At 42.7% G+C, this 23,278-nt stretch overlaps 1 long non-coding RNA gene across 1 annotated transcript; it reads right to left on the bottom strand.

The window, feature by feature from the left end:
- Positions 1-18,206: 18,206 nt before the first annotated feature.
- On the bottom strand, positions 18,207-20,896 carry LOC126511561 (uncharacterized). Its single transcript, XR_007594725.1, has 3 exons — positions 20,783-20,896; positions 20,172-20,262; positions 18,207-18,609 (listed from the first exon to the last, which is right to left on the bottom strand). It is a non-coding gene; the product is annotated as an uncharacterized lncRNA (long non-coding RNA).
- Positions 20,897-23,278: the final 2,382 nt, after the last annotated feature.

The following is a 23,278-nucleotide window of genomic DNA, read 5'->3' as shown; positions in this document are numbered from 1 at the left end:
GGTCGTGGTGTTTCTTTGCAGCAATAGTAACCCTAAGACAATGGTCAAGGTAAGACATGAAAACAGAATTCAATAAAGTCACATAAAGAAAATCACAGCCCAATCTCCCTGATGAACATAGATGTAAATTCTCAGGAAAATGGTTGCAAACCGGATCCAAGATCACCTACAAAAGAGCGTCCCTCTACTGAGAACTCAAGAACAATGGCAATGGGTTTATGATCCTACTGCACGTACTGGCTTTGTGGGAGCCTAGGCAGTTTGGATGCTCACCTTACTAGACCTGGATGGAGGTGGGTGGTCCTTGGACTTCCCACAGGGCAGGGAACCCTGATTGCTCTTCGGGCTGACAAAGGAGGGGGACCTGATCAGGAGAGGGGGAGGGAAATGGGAGGCGGTGGTGGGGAGGAGGCAGAAATCTTTAATAAATAAGTAAAAAGTTAAATAAATAAATAAATAAATAAATAAGCGTCCCTCAGGACCAAGTTGGCTTCATTCTGGCAATGCAAAGATGGTTCAGCATATGTAAATTAACAGATATAATTCATCCCTAAATGGACTCAAAGACAGAAGCCACATGATCATCTTAGAAGCACCAAAAAAAAAAAAAGCTTTCGCGAAATTCTAACATCTTTTCATGAAAAGAAAATGATAGTTTGGTCATGGGAGGAGCATGACTTGACACAATAAAGACTAGATGCAGCAAGCTAACCTCTAACCATGATGCAAAAGGAAAATCTCAAAGCATTTCCACTGAGATAAGGAACAAGACAAGGCTGTCCATTCTGTCTGCTTCTATCAATATAGTACTTGAAGTGTTAGCTACAACAAGACAAGGAAAGAAAATAAATATAAATATGAAAAGATGAAGAAAAAGTATCTTTGTTTATAGATAATATGATTCCATACATAAGGGATCCCAAAGACTCCATCAAAATTTCTTAAATGACCCAAAATTAACACACTAAAATCAAGTCTTCCTATATGCTAATGACAAGCATACTTAAACAGAAATCAAAAGAAAAATATTCTATTCGCAGCAACTATAAAAACAGATTAAAATGCCAGGGAATAAACCTAACCAAAGAAATGAAAGACCTAGACAATTAAAACGACAAAGCATTTAAGACAGATATTGAAGAAGATGCTGGATGCTGGACCTCCCACATGACCTGAAGTTTCTACTACCTTCTAACAGTCCTGTGGGTTAGGGACCAAAGTGTTACTAATAACACGTGTGTAGTGGAATGATATCCCACATCTATATTACAGCAATAATGTAAGATTCACACACATACCAAGTATTTTCAATACTTGATAATTGGAGATCCTATGGGACAGACATAGCCTAGACAACATAAAAAGTAGCTACAGTCCTCATGAAGCAAATGACAAGGAAACTTGTTAGAGAAAAAGGTTGATTTCAAACACCCCAGGTCAAGGCATCACAATGTGTTGTAGTTTAAGTCCCAGATGACTTTGCCTTCCTAGCATACCCACCAACAAGGCTGAACTAACCTGGCCTCCATGACTGGGTAACTGGTATATTAATATTCTAAGGACTCCACGGCTACTTCATAGTCAGAACAATTCTCCGTTTCCAATTAACTAGGACTCAAATCTGACTCGTAACTCTTGAAAACCTGGGTATCAAACTTGGTTCAAAGTTCCTTTCTGCCTTATTCCTCTGTCACCCCATAAAGATGCAGTGTCTAAAGTGCGGGCACGGATGTGGTTTCCTCCTAACTCCCTTTGTTTCTTCCTTGCCACAGACATTTGCCACTCTGGATTCCGAGAAGAATGGGACTCGGGACATGCAATGAAGCCCCTCCCCATAACGGGGCTGCGTCTGCATCAACGGTGTACGTGTGAAGCTTCAGGCTGGGCCTCTCTACGTTTGGAACCTTCTCTATCTCCAGGAGCCCCTCCACAGAAGAACTCACTCCCTACCTCACCACAAGCATGTGTCAAAACATTCAGAACCACAGCCTCACTCTTTCTTCTCTTCCCCTAGTGAAGGGAAAAAGCTGAAATGTACACCATATATTCAACAACAGAACATGTTTCAAGATTCTGCACCTAAGTAAATATTTGGAGGGAGAGGGTGACAACCTCTACTTTCCCAAGATGCCCTTGGTCTGCATGAGGGTGGTGTTGAGAACGCATCACTCGGCTCCTTGGACAGAAAAGCAGTACTGCCTCCTCCCAGGGCAGGGAAGGGAGAGCATCAGCCATAAATTTTGAGTGTTTACCTTCCCTCAAATTCTGGGAAAGCACGAAGAAATGGGGATTTGAGGGTGGCTGGTGATAAGTTATGGTGACAACTGTCATACAGTAAGCCCCAATGTCTAATAGTGGCTTAGAGAACCTCAGTGCCATGTGTTCTCAGCTTCGGTTTTAGACTCAATTCTGAGACAACAACAAAATAAATCAAAGTCCATATTCTCTTCGACACCAGGTGGGCATTAAACGCACCCTTAACTGTAGGTCTTAAAGTTTCTGTCTTCTCACGGCAAAAAAAGATTTTTAGTCGTTTAAAGGTATGTTCCAGAAGAGTCTCCAAGACAGAGTAAATAAAACCATCTGCCTTTTAATACTTCACATTTTATGGCTTCAAATGTGCTGTGTACAGCCAACCCCAGAGGAGGACAGCACTAACTCACATGGACAGAGCCAGAGCGTGAGCCAGAGCTTCCCACATATGGGCTGCCTGAGGCAGCCAGGGACTCCAGATGAGCACAGCAGTTCCCAGGAGAGGAGGGCCCAAGGCAGGTGACTTCCACCCGAGAACACGAGGATGTCTCATGAACAGCGGACACGAGCATCTGATGGCATCAGCTCTAACACAGCCCATAACAAGGCATCGGCCTCGCAGTCAAAGCCCCAAGCTGATGATTCCTCTCAGCTCTGCAGCAACTCTGCTGATTTCAGCAAGAAACAAAACTTTCTCTTTTTTCCTCTTTTTTTAAAAATTGATTTTATTGAGCTATACATTTTTCTCTGCTCCCCTTCCTTCCTCTCCCCTCCCCTTCAACCCTTTCCCATGGTCACAATTTACTCAGGAGAGCTTGTCCTTTTCTACTTCCCATATAGAAGAAATAAAACTTTCTGTACCTCTTTGTTAAACACATGTGAAATACCCCATATATAGCCTTAAAGGTAATGTAGAGTCTGCACATACAATGGTCCTTAATAATTTTTTATTATTGAAAGGTCTTGGGATTGACATTCAAGGGAAGCACCGAGGATGATTTTCCTTTGGGGTGGAAAGTTTGTTAGAAGAGTTATTAACACCACGGTCACATATACAGAAAAACAGATAACAGAAGCCCTAGTGAGAATTCAGGTCCCAGCCCCATGGGAAGACAAACAGCATGATGGGACTAGTCAAGTCCACAAGGCAGGCTAGGGATCTCTTCTTATAGGTCTCAAATAAAGGAAAGGCTTTCACAGCAGGATCTTGGAGCCAGGCAAGGGAAGGAGGGTAATCAATGGGAGTAGGATGTGTATCCAAGGTCAGATGGAGAGTCAAGGGCAGGAACACAGATAGTGAAGGTGTGTACAATAAATGTGTGTGGTGTGGGCAAACCCTAGGGAATGTGGCAACTGAGGTCTATAGACCTCCTTGAATTGAGAATGGACCAGCCATTCTCCTGGAAGCTGAGCACCTGGGATTCTATTTAGAGGGGTTAGAGCTTCACAGAGAGAACCTTAGTAGGGGTTGGCCGTATCCTTGCATCCACAGTGCTTATAAAAAAGTAGCTTCTGCAGGTGAGCATGGCCTAGGGATAATCTACACTGGACCCTAATAATTGCACCCAATAATAATGGAATTAATCTATGACTTGTCTTGAAGGCTTTAGAAATGAGTGGGTGGGGGAGAGAAGATGCTAGTTCATTTTCTGTTACTACAATGAAATGTCAAAGTGCATAGTTTGTGGCTACGTATTGTTTAAATTTGTTTTTATCCTGGAAAATTTTGTTTTCTCCATTTATAGTGAATGAAAGCTTGGCTGGGTATAGTAGTCTGGGCTTGCATCCACGGTCTCTTAGTTTTTGCAGTACATCTATCCAGGACCTTCTGGCTTTCATGGTTTGAAGTGCATAGTTTGAATGAGGAAAGTCCCCCAAGGGCTCATGGATTTGAACACTTGACCCCCAGTTGGTGGCACTGACCATGCTACTTGTTGGAAAGTGGACATTAGGATTTTGGATTAGGAGAGAAATTAAACACTTTTGGTAGGTTTTTATGGGTTACTAGAAGGAGCATGGGAGACTGCTGCTGAAAGCAGTGTAGATTGTGAGGGCCCAGCTCAAGAGGTTTCAGAGGGGAAGAATAAGTGGCCTAGAGACTGTTCTTGTGATATCTTGGAAAAGAATGTGGCCACTTTGTGCCCTTGTTTAAAATATCTCCATGAGGCTTAATTGAAGAGTTCTGGATTAATGGCTTTGACAGAGGAGATTTCAAGACAGCCTAGCATTGACTGTGTCATGTGGTTATTATCTGTGTCACATTGTCACCCTTATGAATATCTATGAAAAGGAGCAAGGCAAGTAAGGAAAAATAAGAGGTGCAGGTTGAAGAAAAGGGGGCACCAGGAAGTGTAATAGAGCTAAGTCCTGGGCTCAAGGAGTAAAAAACATTAAAGCCTGTGCTAAATAAATAGTGACCTCATGACAAGACTCCATCCAGACAAGTTTCCAACTTGTAAAAAAGAATTAAAGAAAAACTTAAGTTATAAAAGAAATCGTCGAAAACAGAAAGCTGATGTAATTGAACAAGTGGACCATGTCCAGCTGCAGCAAGCAACAAAACTTGGCAGCTTCAGCTGAGTGGTTGTTTCTTCAGCATCAAAGACACAAGAGAGGGATTGTGGGATCTGCCTATGTGACTAAGGAAAGCTGCTGTGGCCAGCTATGTGACAGGGATGACCCCGCACAGAGCTCCAGAGAGGCCATTGTGTGGAGATGTGAAAGTGAAGGCTGGATTTGTTGGAGAGCCCAAGATGTTGGAGATGCCCGAGTCTTGGGACACCTGCCAAGGAGAACTGCTAACAGGGTGTGGAACCAACCCAAGATAAAGAACTGTGTTGCAATCAAAAAAGCTAAAAGAAGTGGGAACTCTGAAGAGTGCCTTGACATCAGATGTGTAGATTCAGAGTTTGGAGCTTGCCCAGCTGGTCTTCGGTCTTGGTTTTGGCCAGTTTTCCCGCACTATGATCCTTTTCCTCTCTTTTGGAATGACAATGTATGTTCTGTACAATTGTATGTTGGAAGTATGTGATCTGCTTTTTGATTTTGATTTCACAGGAGGTTAAAATTAAGGGATTGTCAAGTGTCTCAGAAGAGACTTTGGACTTTGAAACAGTGTTGAGGCTATAATAGACTATGAGAACTTTTGAAGTTGGACTAAATGGATTTTTTTCATTTTAATTTATCTACAAACCTATGGGGGCCAGGAAATTGAACATGGTGGTTTGAATAGTAATGGCCCCTATTGGCTCATATACTTGACTGCATATTCTAGGGAGTCGTACTGTTTGGAAGAATAGGAGGTACAGGTTTGTTTGGAGTAGGTGTGACCTTCTTGGAGGAAGTATGTGACCGAGGGTGGGCCTTGAGGTTTCCAAAGCCAAGCTAGGCCCAGTGGCTAGTAGTAGTAGACACTGATAGGAACACAGACACAGACACGGGAAAACTTGAGAGCTACTCTGGTTGTCAACTTGGCTATACATCTGGAACTAATAGTTAAAAGTGGAGGGCACACATGTGAGAGATTTTTGCTAATTTGAAGAAGGAGGATTCACTCTAGTCTGAATCTTCGAGGCGGGAAGGCACACCTTTAAATAAGATCTAATCTGGGCCACACCTTCTGCTGGAAGTCTATATAAGGATGTGGAGGAAGGGCGGTTTTGCTCTTTGCCTGCTAGCCCTCACTCTCACTGACAAGTCCATTCCTTCTATGGTCTTATCTCTGCCTATGCTTCTCTCTGTGTCTATGTGCCTATCTCTGTGTATGTTCCTATTTGTGTCTCTGTCCATTCTGTAACTATGCTCCTATTTGTGTCTATCTTCCTACCTGTTTCTATGCTTCTGTGTGTAACTACAGTTTCTGTCTGTGTTTATGTTTCTATCTGTGTGTACATTCTTGTCTGTGTCTCTGCTACTATCTGTGTGTATGTTCCTTTCTAAGTCTATGGTCCCATCTGGATCTATGGTTCCTTTCTGTGTCTATGTTCCCGTCCATATCCACGGTTCCTTTCTGGGTCTTCCCATCTGTATCTCTAGTTTCTATCTGTGTCTACGGTTTCTACCTGTGTCTGTGTTTCTCTTCATACCTCTGTCCCTATCCATGCAGACGGGAATATAGACACAGACAGGACTTCCGGATATGAACAGGAAAGTAGACCCAGAGAAAACCAATTGACACAGACAGGAACAATAGTCACAGATAAGAATAGAGGCACAGATAGAAACCATAGCACAGACAGTAGCCATAGTCACAGATTGAACACAGACACAGAGAGAAGCAGACACATATAGGAATAGAGACACAGATAGGAACCATAGACACAGACTGAACTTAGATACAGAGTAAAACATAGGCAGATATAAAAAAACACTATAAAAACATAAAAAGCACCATAAAAACATAAACACAGATTGGAACAAAGAGCATAATAGGAACATAGAACATAGATACAGATAGGAACATAGATACAGAAAGGAACAATAAACAAAGATAGGAACATTGAATTCTGCCTATGATGAAATGTTAACATTTTGAATTTTGACATAAGAACACAAGCAATAAAAACACCCAATGACTTTATTCATAATCTAATCTTAGACCGTGACCTGTCACTTTGAGACATATCCATCTCAAGAGAGCAGGTGTGGCATCCGGGGAGAAATCTAGTCACACCTACCCACAGTAGCACACTATGTCTTCTTACAGGTCCAACAGCGGATACTAACAAGAGTCCCTGATTCCACCTCCACCACTGTGGCACACATCATCCCATTGTCCAGCCCAGGATGTCCATTAGTTACAGCCTTACTTCTTATCTGATGCCTCCAAACAGGAGTGTCCCCAAGAACAGTCCTTCTAATAAAAGGCAAATCTCACCTTGCAGCACCCTTCTCTCCAGAGACCTATAAATATTCCCTTGTTTCTCTGGAACTGAAGCACCCATCTCTCCCTTCAGGAACCCCTCACGCTATCTGTGAGCTGTCTCTGTTACTGAAACTTTTCTTTCTCCCCAAAAGATCGTTCTCATCCTTCAGGGTCCCATCATCACCACCTGCAGTAAAGATGCTCTAACTCACCCTATAACGCTCTTCTAAGGTAGTTCAGGCCGGTACCTTTCTACAGACCCTTAAATATCTTACATTGTTTAAATAACGCCAACGATGATGATTTTACATGTCATTGTTCAATCTTTCCTGAAACTCTAGACTTACTCAAGTTGTATGCAGAACACAAGGCAACTAGAAGCTGAGAGACAGACCTAAATGTCATTCCTTGTGGGGATAAAAATGAGGAAGCTCATCACTGCACAAGTAACAGCCAAGACCAAGAAGAAAAAATGCTGAAAGTTTTGTCCCTGCAGCAGATCCCTCCACTGACTAATCCTTGCTAATTAAGGCTTTCTCAGAAGCACGGCTCTGCACACAGTTAGAACGCACTCGATAGTTTATGGACCTTACGCTTTTCTGCCAATCTCAGAGCCAGGCATACTGAGTCTCTAAACCTGATGTCTGTGATAGGTTGTTTTTACATTCTGTATCATTGCCTGAAATTTCTTTGCTTAATTGTGTTCTATATAAACCTAATCCCTAATTCCTTTCTATCAGGAGAGCTCCAAAAAGAACATTTAATTGATGAATTGATAAAAATTGCCAGGATTCAACATCTAGTTCAAAATTAGACATTAAAATGTATGAGAAAAATATTGAAAAGATGCAAAAGATGGTCATACATATGCAAATCTGTGGAAATTAAAGAAACAGAATCAATTTCACTGGTCAGTGAGAAGGCAATGAGAAATTTAATAACTGGCTTCAGGTTAGGGAAAAAAACTACAATGCAACACTATTTTAACCCCTGCTATTTCACAAGAGGTTCTGGTGAGAGAAAGGGAGCATTTCTTTATAGTGAGAACTGACTGGATGTCAGTACTTACTGGCAATCTGAAATCAACAAATGGACTTGTTTTTCTGAACAGTTTTTCCAAGCATTGATCACATCCTTCAACACCAGCTTCCTACTCCCTCTTTCTGGAGATATCCAAGAGAGAGAGAGCCAGATGAAAACCCTTAGAGTGGAGTGGCCGAGCAGAGGAGGCACCAGGAGTTGGGGAAGTGACGGTCGTGAGAACTCCTGGGAACGGGAAGAAGATCCGATCTCCCAGGAAGAGAGCGAGGAGAGACAGACATACCGGTGATGCTGGGTTCCATGTCTTCAGCCCAGTGAATGCTGCTGCTACCTCTGGAGATATTTTACACAAGAAAAATCAAAGGCTGAAGAGAAAAGAAACGCAGAGAGAATTGGGGTAGCGTGCATTCCTCCTCTCATGTATTCCCAAGCGATACTGTTGGCACAAGCAGTAGGAATCGTCGGGAAGCAAACAGACAGCACACTGGTCCGAGGCTAAGGAAAGGGGCCCGAGTTCTTCCCCCTCCCTTTTTTGAGACAGGGTCTTACTATGTAGCTCTCTGGCTGTCCTAGAACTCACCATGCAGACCTCAAACTCACGGAGATCCACCTGCCTCTGTCTCCTGAGTGCCGGGATTACAGGTGGGTGCCACTCCCGGCTCTTAACTTCCTACTGCTGTGTGGAGACACCATAACTAATGCAACCTATAAGCACTTTGTGTGGACCTCACAATTCAGAGAGTACATCCATGGCCATCCTGGCGGACAGCATGGCAGCAGACAGGGCTGGTGTAAGAGCAGTAGCTGAGACCTTACATCTGGTCCACAAGGGCAAGGCAAAGAGAGGGCTGCCTGGAAATGGTGCCAGCCTTTGAAACCTCAAGGCCTGCCCCCAGGGTCGCATCTCCTCCAACAAGCCATACCTCCTAATCCTTCCCAAACAGCTCCACCAACTAGCAACATGTATCATCAAATATGAAAGCATATGTAAGTATGAGAAACACACTTACAATATGCAGCAGCCCAGCGTGGACATTCCCATTGCAGGTGAGAGGAATACAAAGAGAGCAATTAAAGATTGAACCAAAGCAAGACTGAACCCGAACAGGGAAAACAAAACCGTGGCTCTGTGTTTGACCTTTTAGGATCCTGATGGCATGTTCTACGCTCTATCAGACTTAGAAAGTCCCATCTTTTCAGCTCTGTTTACATATGTAAACTCTTTTGGGCTGGTTCCACTTTAAACTCAGTCATGTTCTTCTCTCACCAGATTTCACACTGCCATGTCTTTTTGCTCCATTCTCTCACCATAAATCTGGCACAGGTCAGTGAGCATTAACCACACCACAGCCTGAATGTTTGTTGTCTGCCTATTTCCTCCACCAAACAACTTAGTCTTTTAGGTTAAATCTAGACTCACTCAAGCCTTTGCAGCAGAGGCAGACTCCCTGTAGGGTCTGTGTTCCCTCCCTTTCAAAATCTCCTAAGGCAAGCCTTCACTACCCACATGTCTCTTGGTGTTCTGGTCTTCCAAACTTCCAGAACAGTCCCTTAATTTCTGTTTACAGCATTCTAAAGCTTCTTCCATCCACAGTTCCAAACTCTCCCATGTAACCGCCACTAAACTAGTCTGAAAGCCTAGAAAACACATGGTCAAGATTATCCCAATAACCCACTTCTCAACAGCAGTTTTCTGTATTGGTTAATTTTCGTGTTGCTGGGATTAAATATCTGTCAAGAAGCAGCTTAAGGAAGGAAAGGATTATCCTGGTTTACAGTGTGAGGCTACAGCCCACGGTGGCAGGGAAGGCATGGTGGCAGTGGCAGCCCCTGATTGTGATAGCAAGAGCCTGGAGCTACTCTCTCCATGTCTAGCTCAATCAGGAAGCAGAGACAACACTCAACCGGTACTCTCTGGGTCCTCAAAAATTTGTCATCCAAAACGATTCTGAGCCAGAGATTTTAAAGTGAAGAGAGCCGGGAAAACATGCTCTGAAGATTTTGAGGCCCCTGGCATGGAAGCAGGAGCAAATCAGAAGTCAGGGAAGGAAGTTCCAGCAAGAAAGAAGGAGATATCCCTCAAGTACGAGGAAGTGCATTTTTCTCATGCAGGCTACTGCTAAGTCACCTGGCAGTGAGACCTTCTCTGACCACTTAGCTCATCCATCCATGCTCATATATCTCTACGCTGACACGAAAACCTGTGTGGGCTGGAACCCTGAATTCTAGTGCGTGGAGCCAAAAGAATCATTAGTTGAGGTGTTAATTGAAGGATCCACTGAGTTTCATTGAAGACTCTCTGAAATTTTAGAGTTTCATCTTTAAATGTTTTTGATTGAGTGACTAAGTAAACAAATGAGTGAAAAAAAAATCCCAGCTTATTTCTTTATATTCCAAGTACTAATAGAGTTGTGAAGTTGTTGTGGAACATGGGAGGGAAGAGGGGAAACTGAGTTGAGCGATAAAGTCACCAAGCAAGTCACGTCACTAACCTTTATACTCGGTCTTGGGTCTGTTGCTGGTATCACTTCTAGCAAACATTGTCCTTTAACTTTGGACTCTGTGTAGGAAAAGATGTGGCACTGCCAACACCTCCTAAAACCAAAGCATACAAAGGAGCGTGTCTTCACAACAAGGCAGACGCTGAGAAGACACCTGAGGTGCTCAATGAGAAGCTGCGAGGGTCCATTAAGGAAAAGGAAATATGGTTTACTAGCCACTTTAAGCAAAAAAATAACAAAAGCTCAATTCAATTCGTCCCCAATTAAATGTCTTATTTCTTGGAGCCACAGAATAATTCATCACCGCAAACAGGCATTTCCTTATTATTACTGAAGCCATATTTAATATTTGTCTTAAATGAATTGCGAAGCTAACAGCAATGTCATTTAAGGTCAAACATTTTCACACTTCTCCTTGGCAGAGCCCATGACGACATTTCAGTTTGATTTTCAAACCATCGCAGTTGGACCGGGAAAGCGGCTCAGTGCTGAGTGCCTGCTCACGTGCACAAGGCCCCGCTTCCCAGTGACCAGCTCTGCCAGAGAACAGCATCAAACCCTGTTTTCTGAGTTGGGGGGGGGCAGCAAATGAACCCCATGATAAGGGAACGGGTGTGGGTGAAAACAGTCTTTGTAACGGAATAGCTTAGAAAAGGAAGCTGCTTGTTTCTCTGTCTGTTTCTGTCTCTGCCTCTTTCTCTCTGTCTCTGTCTTCTGTGTCTCTGTCTCTGCGTATCTCTGTGTCTCTGTCTCTCTGTCTGGGTGTGTGTGCATGCATGCGTGCACGTGTACATGCACCCGTGTCTGTGTTGTGAGAACGAAACCCGGATCGTTGAGCATCGGAAGCACTATGTAATATCCCCCATTCAGTAGACTCATTGTTTGAAGATTGACCTAGAATGAACACTTGGGGACAGTGGTGTTTCCAGAGCAGGTGTCACGGCCTCATCCAGTCCATCATGGACTCATAAGAGAGAAGGGATGCTGGCTCCTGTGTGCTGCCTTGTGCCAGCTCAGACACAGAGATGGGTGGGTCCTGCAGACTAGGTGCAAAACGAAGCTTGGTTTTCTTCAAAAACTAGGAGGGCATTTCCATTTTTAATAATATGTTTAATATGCTATAAAATAGTATATAAAATTAATGTATATATCTACTCTCTGTGTGTCTTTATGGTAATAGGAAAGGAAAAATTACAAATTTAAATTGTTAGCATGAATTTTGGCATTAATCTTTATGTGATACAATTCCAGTTTTAAATTTCAATATAAGAACATTTTATTTGTGTGCAAAAATCATCAAAATTGCAAAATTCATGGTTCATACATGAATATTTATTTTGCTCTCAGAAAAACAAAGAAAAAGCACAAAAGGAATGTACCCTCCCCCCCACCCCCGTTCATTTCCACCTTTGCTTTCTTACTACAGCACATTCTAGGGACACCCTTGACCTTTGGTTAAATCACGAAAAACTTAAACAACAAGAAACGGAAAAGCTGCCCCATTTTGTACATGTGTGTATTCATGTATGTGTAATGCTTGGATCTCAGGCCCTTCTCAGCCAGAGGTTCTCAAGCTTGTCTGAGCATGGTGAGCAACCAGAAGAGATTGCTAAGCCACACACCACTGGGCCTACCCCCAGGGTCTCTGCTTCTCTAAAAGCCACTGTCCAAGCTGTCAGATGGATCCAGTAAGGGCACAAATGCTGTGATTTAGAAAACGAATAAAATCTTCGGTTGTTGTTAAAGAGAATAAATATGTTCATACCTCTAGCCCAGAAATTTATCTTCGGACCCAAGTGTCCTGAAGTGAACTTTACTAAGCAATGGTGAGGTAGTACCTATCGTTGCTTTGTTGTGTTCTTAGGACTTTAATATTTATTTTACTTATCTCGAGCCACTGTGTCTGTGTGGAATTCGGAGGACCCCTCAGGAGCTTGTTCCGTCCTTCTACCTCGTGAGTTCTGGGGCTCAGACTCTGAGGTTGGCAGGCTTGTTCAGCAAGCACTTTTACATGCCAAACCATCTCTCTGGCCCCAGCATCCATTCTTAAACATCCAACGTATGCCTAGCATCAGCATACTGGGTCTCTTTTTTGTCTTCATATTTAGAAGTTTAGGCATGACTACTTATTTTTAGCTTGGCAATTTTGGAAAGAATGTGAGTTTTTCCAGTTCAATGTAACATACAATTAAAGAAATTGTATTGCAGTTAAAGAAAAGCGCATGTTAAATTCACATGCAGAAAGCCAGGTATGGTGACTATAATCCCTGCACTCGGGAGCTGAGACGGGAGGGTCACACGTTCAAGACCTAGGAATAGACGATAAGATTCTGTCTCCAAAGAAAATTATTTTCACACATATTTATAGATTTTTTCTAGAACTTTAAAAATAAGCAGTATATATGAAATTAATTTTTCTAAGCACATTCACAGCAATGCAGCTATGCTTTCCACCAATTATGTATAATTTTTGTTGAGCTGAAACCATGTGTTAAAATGTACAATCTGAAGTATCTCTTGACATTTTCTATGGTAGTATAATAAATAGCATTTGAACCAAAACCCAACACACCTGAGAGTACTAAATATTTACTACACAGAAAGTAAATGATATTATGAGTGCAATACATGTACCACATATTAGTTTCCTAAATTGTATATGGTATACAGTAACATCCAAAGGAATTATTTTCACTTAGTAATTAAGGATTTGAAACTGCAAATTATTATGTATCTATGTTGAAGCTTAGTTTCCACTGATTTCACACTTCATATATTTTTATATTTACAGAAGCAGGGTTGTTTTTTTTTAAGTGACAGCATATGCTTATTTCACAGACTCCACTACTTGTCTCTCTGGAATTTATCCCTTCAGTTGCACAGGTTAAATGAGATAAAAAGGATTTTGTTGTTGTTGTGGCATTATCTTTGGATGAGGTTACATTTTAGGATTTAATATTTCACTTCATAACTAAGCACAGTCTTAATAACGGCCCAACCCAGAAGTTCGTTTTTGTGATGTTTTCTCTTCCGCTCAAAAGTCTGAAAAGTACTACTGTGCTCGGTGGACTTTCAAGTCATTTGGCCAAAATTAACAGAATGAATAAATTGTTGGAGCTAATGAATAGTTGCTAACACAAAGGAAAGCAATTTGTGTGCGGCCACGGTAGATGTGAAAATCGGCGGGGTTGGCTGCTGGCTGAGTAGACTGGAATGGAGCGCCTGTGTTCCCCACTGTATATTCCAGCTGTTCTTCCCAGTCCTGTGATACAGCACCATCTTCCCCGGCTCTTCTCCTCCAGCTCCATCACAGCTACTCAGTACCAGAGGATGTCTGAGATCTCTCATCATCTGGTCCAAAGCAACCTCAAAGGCAAGCGGTCTGGCACACTAAGTAAACCTAGCTAGCCGTCGGTCTGGAGCCCAGCTATCCTTTTCATTTCATCAATGCCTTCATTAGTCCCTGCTTCTCTCCTGGTGTTTCTAGCATGGCTTCCCCTGAACACATGGCGTGTATGGCACACATGGAATGTAGCTGCAACCATCACCGTGGTTACCATGTAAACGCTAAGAAAGCATTATATAACTCCACAACTAAGCTCAGGGTTTTCTACATGAAGACAGATCGATTCTGTCACATCACATGCCTTCTGGTAGGGGAGAACTCTTAAGACTCTACTAATAGCACGGCTTGTTGGCGTAATCCCATGTCTTGCCGGACTCTGGTAGGACTGAGGTCACTGTGCACCCAGCATCTACCCTCCACTGCACCTGGTCCCAACACCTACATGCGCCTTGCATGTGTATAAATGATGCAGTAAGATATTTGATTGCTATAAGTATGTGACTAATTCACGTGTTTTCAGGGAGGCCGACAGTGGAGAAGACCGCCCTTTGTACTGCAGAAAGGGAAGAGCCACCTGAGGACGTGGTGCAAGCAAGTAGCCCAGAGTCTGTCTTCATTAGCTTTTTCACACTCTGATGGAGTTGTGGGCTGTGGTCTGCTAACCTCACAGTAGGTGAGAAATTCCTATGGCTGCTGCCTGGTACCCAAACACAAGTAAGAGAAAGTTATCTGAAGCGTAGACGAGATGTCCCAGGAGCTCCAGTTAAAGAGATTCCCTCTAAAGACTAAGTGAGAAGGAAAGGACGTGTCTTTGTCCTCACAGCCAGGGCTGCTTACTCCAACAAGCTACATAATTAGCAGCGTTTAAAGATTCTTAAGTCACAGAGGAAATGTAATATAACAGAATCATCTGCCTTCATGTAGAAAAATCAGGAGCGTAATTGCATCGTTACATAATCCTTTATTAGCATCTGCGTGGTGACTTTTGGGATGGTTATAGATACAGTCCATGTGTGTTATGAACACCAGCTCACAAGACAAGGCAGCAGCCTCATTCGACTTGGCTGACGATCCACACATTGATGTCTGGGTTTCCCTGTGACGGTTTCTTTTCCTGTATCACTACTCCACTCCCCCATCCCACTCTTCTCTCACCCATTCCCACTGTTACTTTGTTTTGTTCTTTTTTTATGGTTGTTGTTACTCTGTTTTATTAGGTTTTAGTAGAAGGTCTTAGTATCTACCCAAGACTGACTTGTAACTCACCATGTATTCTAGGCTGGCCTCTAAGACAGAATCCTCTTGTTTCAACCTCCCTAGTGCTAGGTTTGCGCATGGGAGTCAACACACCCAACCCTACTAACTCTTAAGAGCACCCACGTCTTTTTCATGTTTAATATGACTGTTTTTTTAATACTCACTGGCCTAGAAAACTTCAAGACAGTGGTTAAAACAAAAATTTGTCCTCCAAGTTTTTGGACAATTGTTGACCAACGATTGTGTCCCATATTATCTTATAATAATCAAGTTCATAATGTAACCTCAGATCAGTAAGGCCGTTGGTGGTCATGAGCCCCTAGACACAATTCTTAGTTTATATTTAAAATATAGCCTTGTCAGGAACTGGTGTCAACAGTTCTTGAGAGCCCCTAGAAGATGTTTCCTTGCTCTGCAGAGCACAGAGCTTAAAAGAGAAAAACCATTAGCAGCCATTTAGTAAAGCACACAGAAAGTCTTTCTAAGCCAAGCGAAACCAGGAAGAGAACAGGTGAGAAAGGCTGGGGTGAAGGATTATAAACAGGGGTGAGGCAGAAGACCTCCGTGGGATTGGACTCCTGCCATCCGCACTTCCGTGAGCCTGGCCAACTCCAAACTGGGAAGTGGATGACCCTATAAAGCAGCTGGCTTGTGAGCACAGCTGAGAGGAAGAAGGGCTGTGAGCTGGAGTTCCTGGAAAAGCACTTGCCACTCAGCCTGACTCCATGAGTGCCATCTCCTGACCTACATAAGGTCAAGAGAAGGACCCAGCTCTCTCATGCTGTCTCCTTACCTCCACACACGTACAGCGGCACAAGCGCGCCAACACCCTCCCACACATATAGCACACTCATAAATATAATGAAGCGTAATTTTTTTAAAAAAAAAAGATGCCGAAAGGGTGAATGATTAAAACTCTGATTATAAAGAGTTAAAACACCACAGATCCCAAGCTAACTTATCTTGGCTCCTTTTTGTCCCCCTGAATAGCTATGATTGCCTGACCTAGCATCCTTTCAACGATCAGGTCACGACTCCGGAATGCATCAATGGACGCATGACTTCTCCCAACATAGAAGCTGAGCATGCCATCCTCTCGCACCGGCCACACAATTCTCCACACTGTGCTGTGACCCGCCTCCCTAACGCTCCTACCAACATCTTGAGAAAACACTCCATTGCTGACTGTCTTCTGTCACTGAGGACGGATGTGCATATCTACCTCCACACTGGACCATGGGACTGGGACAACCTGAATCCACATTCCCAGGCCATCACCATGCATATTCAGCTCAAAATAATTCCTCTCTCTTTCTCTTTGTAGTGAGAATGATGTTTAACAGTGGGAGGTGAAAAGTCATAAGATTCCTTCATCCCAAACTGGGAAGCCATCAAGTTAGTTACTCATTTAAAAATTCCTTCATATGTGGGAACAGCTGGCAGAGAGAAATGAATATGGTAAAGACATGTATGAAATTCTTAGGGAACTAGTTACATGTTTTTAAAGTATATAATACAGAGGCGTATTCCACTATTTATAAGAACATATCATATATTAAAGATATTTCAAATTTTGTAGAAATATTCATTAGTACGTAATATTTTATCATCAAATTGCCCATTTACATTGAAACAAGAGGCTACATAAGAGGCTTGAATATTTCTGTAATCATGAAGAAAAAAGTTAGTTTTTAAAGATTAAATCAAAGAAACTGTGAAAAATTATTTGACATAATGTTTGACGGATTTTTCAGAGAAACAGAAAACGTTTTGAGGACACAGATGAGAAGCGGCCTCTCATTAAACAGTTGCCTCTGGGATTTAAGCCTCTGGCATTGCTTGTCGCTTCCCCCACGCACAACTGTGGCACAGAGTCCTGTCTGCTGGAGTCTCTAGGGATCCCAATGTGAGGAATAGCTCTGAGCGGGGGCTGGTCGTCCATGTACCACAGCCTAGCATATGCTAACTGACGGTGAAGTTGATTGCTAGATGTGGTGTGTTATCATTTGCATGGTATTGTTTACAGGGTGCATTATATAATAACCCGCATAAAACATGTGTGCAGGAAGTATTAGCACCAAGACTGGTGACAGCCAGGAAGACAGGCTCTCAGACTAGGGAGCTTGTCAAGCATGATAGGCGTTTATTGATATTGTTACCAAGGATAACTTGGCAAGCAGATGATGTCAATCAATTTATAATCCTAGGACTAGAGTTCACACCAACTTAATGATGGATGCTCGTTTCCATGATTCACACACTTTTACAAAAAAAAAAATTGGCTTTTTAACTGTTAGCCAACTTGACAAAGGGGTGAGAAGAGAGAGGAGTCGGTGAGTAGTCATTTGCCCCAAAAGTCTGACACCCAAGTTGCATCCTTGGCACTCTAGAAAGAGAGAACAAACTGAGCAAAGCTGCTCTTTGTCTGCACATGTACCCCATGGCATGTGCCTGCAATCCATACCCAGACAACAGTAACAGCTCTGTTTTTAAGAATCGAAATTTTGAAAGAAGAAATAACTGAGTCTAGAAGCTCAGTGACTTAAAACAACTATGTTTGCAGCTGCGTCTTAGCCTCAACAATAACAGATAAAACTGAAAACTCCTCTTAGCAGCAAAGGTGGGTTCAAAACAGCCTTTTGATAAGAACTGGCGTAAGATGGGTCATTATGCACATTGTTAAAATCTCTGGAACGCCCACGAAATTTAAGAGCGTCAGACCACCCATTAGTGCAGCCGTGCACAGCTTTCTAACTAAATCAATGATTCTTGAGAAAAGACTGTCTAACTACAGCCTAGCAGAGGCAGGGTGCCTACATAAAGTCATTAAATGAGACAGAAAGGAAGGGACAGCACGGCAAATCAGAGAGCAGCGTCCACAGAACCACCCCGAGAAGAGAACATGAGTAGCTATTCAATTGAGAAACTGAGCAGAGAGAAAAAAAAAAAAAACAAGAGCCCAGTAATGGCTCTAGGCTGCTACAGAAGTTGCCAGTCTAGCTAACAAACTATAAGATGCGTCAGTTTGTTTACACAATGGCCTGAATCCCAATAAGTTTCCAAAGGGGGCCCATCTTCCCACATCCACTTCAGATATAGATTTTTTTTCACGAGTCAAAGGAAGCGTCTTCCTCCATGAGAAGACTGGCAGGTCCTCCTCCTCCATGAGATGGCTTCCAAAGAATAGATAGGGGGCCGTGAACTCCTGGTTCTCCCACTCTGGCTCCCAAGTGTTGGGATTACAAGCACATGTCAACACACCCATCAATATTTTGAAAGACTTCCATCACCAGTTGAGCCTGGAGTAGATCAGATGTTCCCATAGTGTGGTGCATGGTTGTACTCATCTGAAATGTAATGAGAGAAATGAAGGCAGTGTGATTATCTTAATTAAATATAAAGAATTCCATTAAAAGAACTGTATACTTAGGGAAGGGTGACTCTCCTAACTTCATCTTCTTAAAATCTCATTACATTTGCCAAATGGTGGTAATAAACAGTAACTTTCATTGTTGTTACTAATGTTTTTAATGTGGCAACATTAAGTCTCTTGATTTCATCTTATCCAAAAGTCCAAAGCCTCTTCCACACTCAAGGTGATCTCATGTGAACTTTCACAGTCAAAAATAAGTCATTTACATGGAGTCTGAACTGGCCATCTTTTGTAACCAGGCAAGGTTTCCAGTGGTCAGACTGGGTTGCCTTTGGTTGAGTTATTGGCCAACCAATTATCTTGTTGAGATCCTTAAACAACCCAGGCTGATGCTAGAACAGAAGGTGGCTCTCTGAAAACTCTCAGCAGGGCCTTGTTGCCAAGGACAACATCCATACAACCCAATGAATATCAGGGGTCAAGCTGGTGCCTGCCTGGAGCCTTCACCTTGCATTACAATCTCTCTGGTGAGAGAAAGCACTCTGCAGACTACAAAAAGAGAAAGCTGGATGCCAACGCAGTCACAAAACCCTGAGCTGCCTGAGAAATGTTCTGAGGCAATGATGGTGCAGAATGTGTTTGAGTGGTCAACCAATGTCTATTTAAACTCAAGGCCCACCCCATGAGAAGGAGGTCACGCCTACACTGCCTGGATGGCCAGGAACTGGAAACTGGACAGACCAGAGACCTAGGATTTATCCAAACATGACTGTTTTTAAAATAAAAAAAATCAGTGAAATCATTCCAATGATATTCTGCTGTCCTCATAGATTAGTGCCTTGTCCAATCATCATCAGAAAGGTTTCTTCTGGTAGTAGATGAGAGTGGATGTAGAGACTCATAGCCAAACATTATGCAGAGAGAGTCTAAATTGAAAGGTATCTATTGGGCACCTCCACTAGAAGATCAGGGAGCCCCGCAGAAGAGGGGGAAGAAATGTTGTAGGAGTCAGAGGGGATGGAGGACACCTGGAGAACAAGGCCCACTGAATCAACTAAGCAGGGCTCATAGAGACTGAAGCAGCAAGCACAGGGCCTTCATGGGTCTGCACCAGGTCCTCCGCATATATGGCTGATAGCTTGGTGTTTTGTGGGACTCCTAACAGTGGGGATGGTGTATCTCTAATTCTTTTGCCTGCTCTTGGGACTCTTTTCCTCCTGTGGGGTTGCCTTGTCCAGCCTCGACATGAGGGCTTTTTCTTAGTCTTATCATATCTTGCTTTGTCCTGTTTGATTGTTGACTCTTGGTTGCCTGCTCTTTTCTGAAGAGGAAACAGAGGGAGTAGGTCTGCAGGATAAGGGAGGTGGGAGAGTTGGAGGGAATGAAAGTGAAGGGAAGCTATGCTTGGGAGGTATTGAATAAGAGAAGAATCTATTTTCATTTTTAATTAATTAATTAAGTTGTGCATTTCTAACACAATAAAGCAGACTAAGCATTATCTTTGGGGGAAAAAAACACAGAAGGACAAAAACAAACCTTGAAGTCCATGTCTGGCATCTGTGGGATCACAATAGCATCATCCAAACTCCAACAGGAATGGGTAGCCCCACTCTTCCAGCTGTGATGCCTGCAACACACATGGTCTCTCTCAGGACAGTTCCTCCTGATAAATTCCATTCTCCTCTGTGGACTTCCCACAGACATCTCCAGGATACTGGGGTCTCTGTTTCCCCCCTACAGCTTTACATGTAGCTGTCTCAGGAGCTCCATGGGGGAATCTGACCTTACTTCATACTGCCTGACCTTGGTGGCTCTTTGGAACCTTGATGGAAGTCTCTATGACCCCCTAACTCTTAGAGTTTTCATGTTTATAAATCAGTACTGTATGTACCATGCCAATTTCTGCTGATAGCTGGAAATAGACCCCCTTGGACCACAGTGGCCTCTGTGTGCCTTCAAGGATGCCCTGTGGCAACACTTCTGTGGGAAGTCCTGCTGAGGAGCAGGGTGCCCTTAGGGGAGAGGCTCCTTGTTCTCTCTCTCTCTCTCTCTCTCTCTCTCTCTCTCTCTCTCTCTCTCTCTCTCTCTCTTCCTCCCTCCCTCCCTCCCTCTCTTTCTTTCTCTGATAGTTTCACAGATTAGTTTACTCTCTGGAGCTCTTCATCGAGGAGTCAAGGCATTTTTGAGAGTTTTCTTAACGTCACGAATCTCTTCAATAATACAAGCCCTTAGTCAACAACAGGCTCTACCCACAACTTTAAATCTGTTCGTGCTCTTTTTCTCACCAACGACACTTTTTATTCTTATCTTTCTATTCCAATTTTTAGAAACCTCTTTCACTAAAATCAGAGTAGATGTGGTCTAAACATGCCACCAGCTCCATGATTTATTGTCTTGGAATTTCCTCCACCAAACAAATTAGTCCATTGCTCTGCATTTTATAATCGCTTGAGTTTTTGGATACTCACAGCCGGGTTTGTTTGCCATGATATAACATGAATGACATCTAGCCCAGTTCCCGACAGAGCCCTTGTTTTTCTCCATAACCTTAGGAGGCCCGCCTTTCCGGTCCACACTTTTATCTGTGTCCTGATCTGAGTTCCCTCCAGATGGCCCATTAATCTCTGCTCACAGCACTGTAGGGCTTCTCCAGCCTTCAGGTCTTAGCTTCCACATTCCTCCCACAAGCTAGTTCCAAAGGCGTATGAATCACTCAGTGAGGCAGTCACAGCAAGGACTCTATATCTGGTACCAGTTTAACTTATTCATTATTTTGCTTTTTAATGTACTCAATATCCCCTTGTTTCTTGAGAATTTCACACATGCAAACAGTGTATTTCCAACGGTCGTGTTTGCTTCCCTTCTTCACATATTAGTTATTTTTTTCTTCTTACTGCGGCCCAACCCCTGACAATGAGTAAGTTAAGGCAGAGCTACTTATTTTGACTAATGGTTTTAGGATACAGTCTACAGCAACAGACAAGGTACGATGGGTGCCCTTGTACCTGTGATAGTGGAAGCCTGCTCACATTCCTCCCAGCTGGCCATTTTAGAACAGAGATAAGACAGGGAATAGGAGAGACTATGCCCCTGAAAGCCTGGTTACCCCATGAATAACCTCTTCCAACTGGTCCCCATTTTGTCAGCGTTCCACAGCCTCCCAGAAAACTGCCACCACTTGAAGAGCAAGTGTTCAAACATACGAGACTGTGAGGAACATTTAACACACAAAGCATAACATTAGTATTTTGGGTGTGTTGAATCTGGTCAAATTTATCATTAAAACAAAAGTCACTTGATATTTATTTTAGTTCTTTAATGTAGATTCTAAACAATCCCTTAAAATTGTATATATAGTTTACATTTATTTCTCCTAGGCTTCCCTGTTCTAAAGTCAAGCTGTGTTTATGTTTAAATACAATTAAGATGATGCTTTTGGTCCATTATACCGGTGCATGTCTGCAATACCATCACTCTGGAGGCTGTGAGGTTGTAAGAGCAGGAGTTTAGGCCAAGCTGAGTACACAGTACTCAAAGATGTCTCAAAGGAAGAACATAGACTGCTCTTTCTAATAAATATTTCGATTGCACACCTCACAGTCACATCAAAATATAACAGCCGACTGTTGTGTAAGTAATTTTCCCTGAGATTAAAACTCTCCGTCTTGCTCTTAGTCCATTTGCCATATTTCTGTTTTATCCTGTCGGACTTGAATCAGCTAAGCATTAATTGAAGGAGAGTGAACCTATAGTGTGATCATGAGGGAAGCAATTGAAACAGCTGATGATACTAAGGTCTATACAGAGTTCGCACTTAGCAAATATCATATACTCTACAATGAAGGGTAGATTAAGAACAGGGATGCATACATGCTTCTGTGCATACCCATATATACAGAGAGGGAGAGAAAGTTGTGCTTTTTAGCCATGCCTCATTCTCTTTACACTATCAGTTATACAGAGGAATACTAAATCCACTTCGCCATTAAATCCTTCAATGGGACATCTGGCAATATATGAATTAGGACTTGGTTTACCACTTACTAGAAAATTTTCCACAAAAATAGTGGGTTTGGCCACTTTTCATCCAGAACAAATATGCTTGGGGTTTGCATAAAACACCTTTTCAAACCCCTGCACCTATAACTACTCCATCCAAGTGTATGTTCCACAGTGTTATCAATATCCTTCTCCAGAAGTCACCTCATCTTGGAATTGTTTGATTAATGCTAAATTAAGACAGCTAAAATTGCCTTTGGGTGGAACTTGGGAGTGATGAGTACCTCAAGAGTCTTGGCTGATTGGCAGCTGTCACCTATAATAGAGAGGGAGCCACGTGATGAGCAACTTGAGAGAAAGCTTCTTTTGCCCTTGGGCTGTACTTTAATCTTCTTATCTTATGGCTTCCGAATCATTCTGGGAACCTCTCTACCTGTGAAGCTCCGAGGAGATTTCACTAGCTCCTTATCCTGGGAAAACTCAGGTCTACAATAAAAAAAAAAAAGTTAACAAAATGGCTGTCTCCATCACTAATCATGATAGTGACTGATAGGCACAGGGGCTTCCAGGTGGGGAGGGATGAGACAGTCACAGGGTCTCCAGATCTGTACGTGTGCTTGTGCAAGAAGGCTGTTCTGGTTCAA

Source organism: Alexandromys fortis, unplaced genomic scaffold (assembly GCF_014885135.2).
Source record: "Alexandromys fortis isolate MF-2015 unplaced genomic scaffold, M_Fortis_MF-2015_v1.1 scaffold_102, whole genome shotgun sequence".
NCBI classification, from domain to species: Eukaryota; Metazoa; Chordata; class Mammalia; order Rodentia; family Cricetidae; genus Alexandromys; species Alexandromys fortis.
This window is presented reverse-complemented; position numbering and strand designations above follow the sequence as displayed.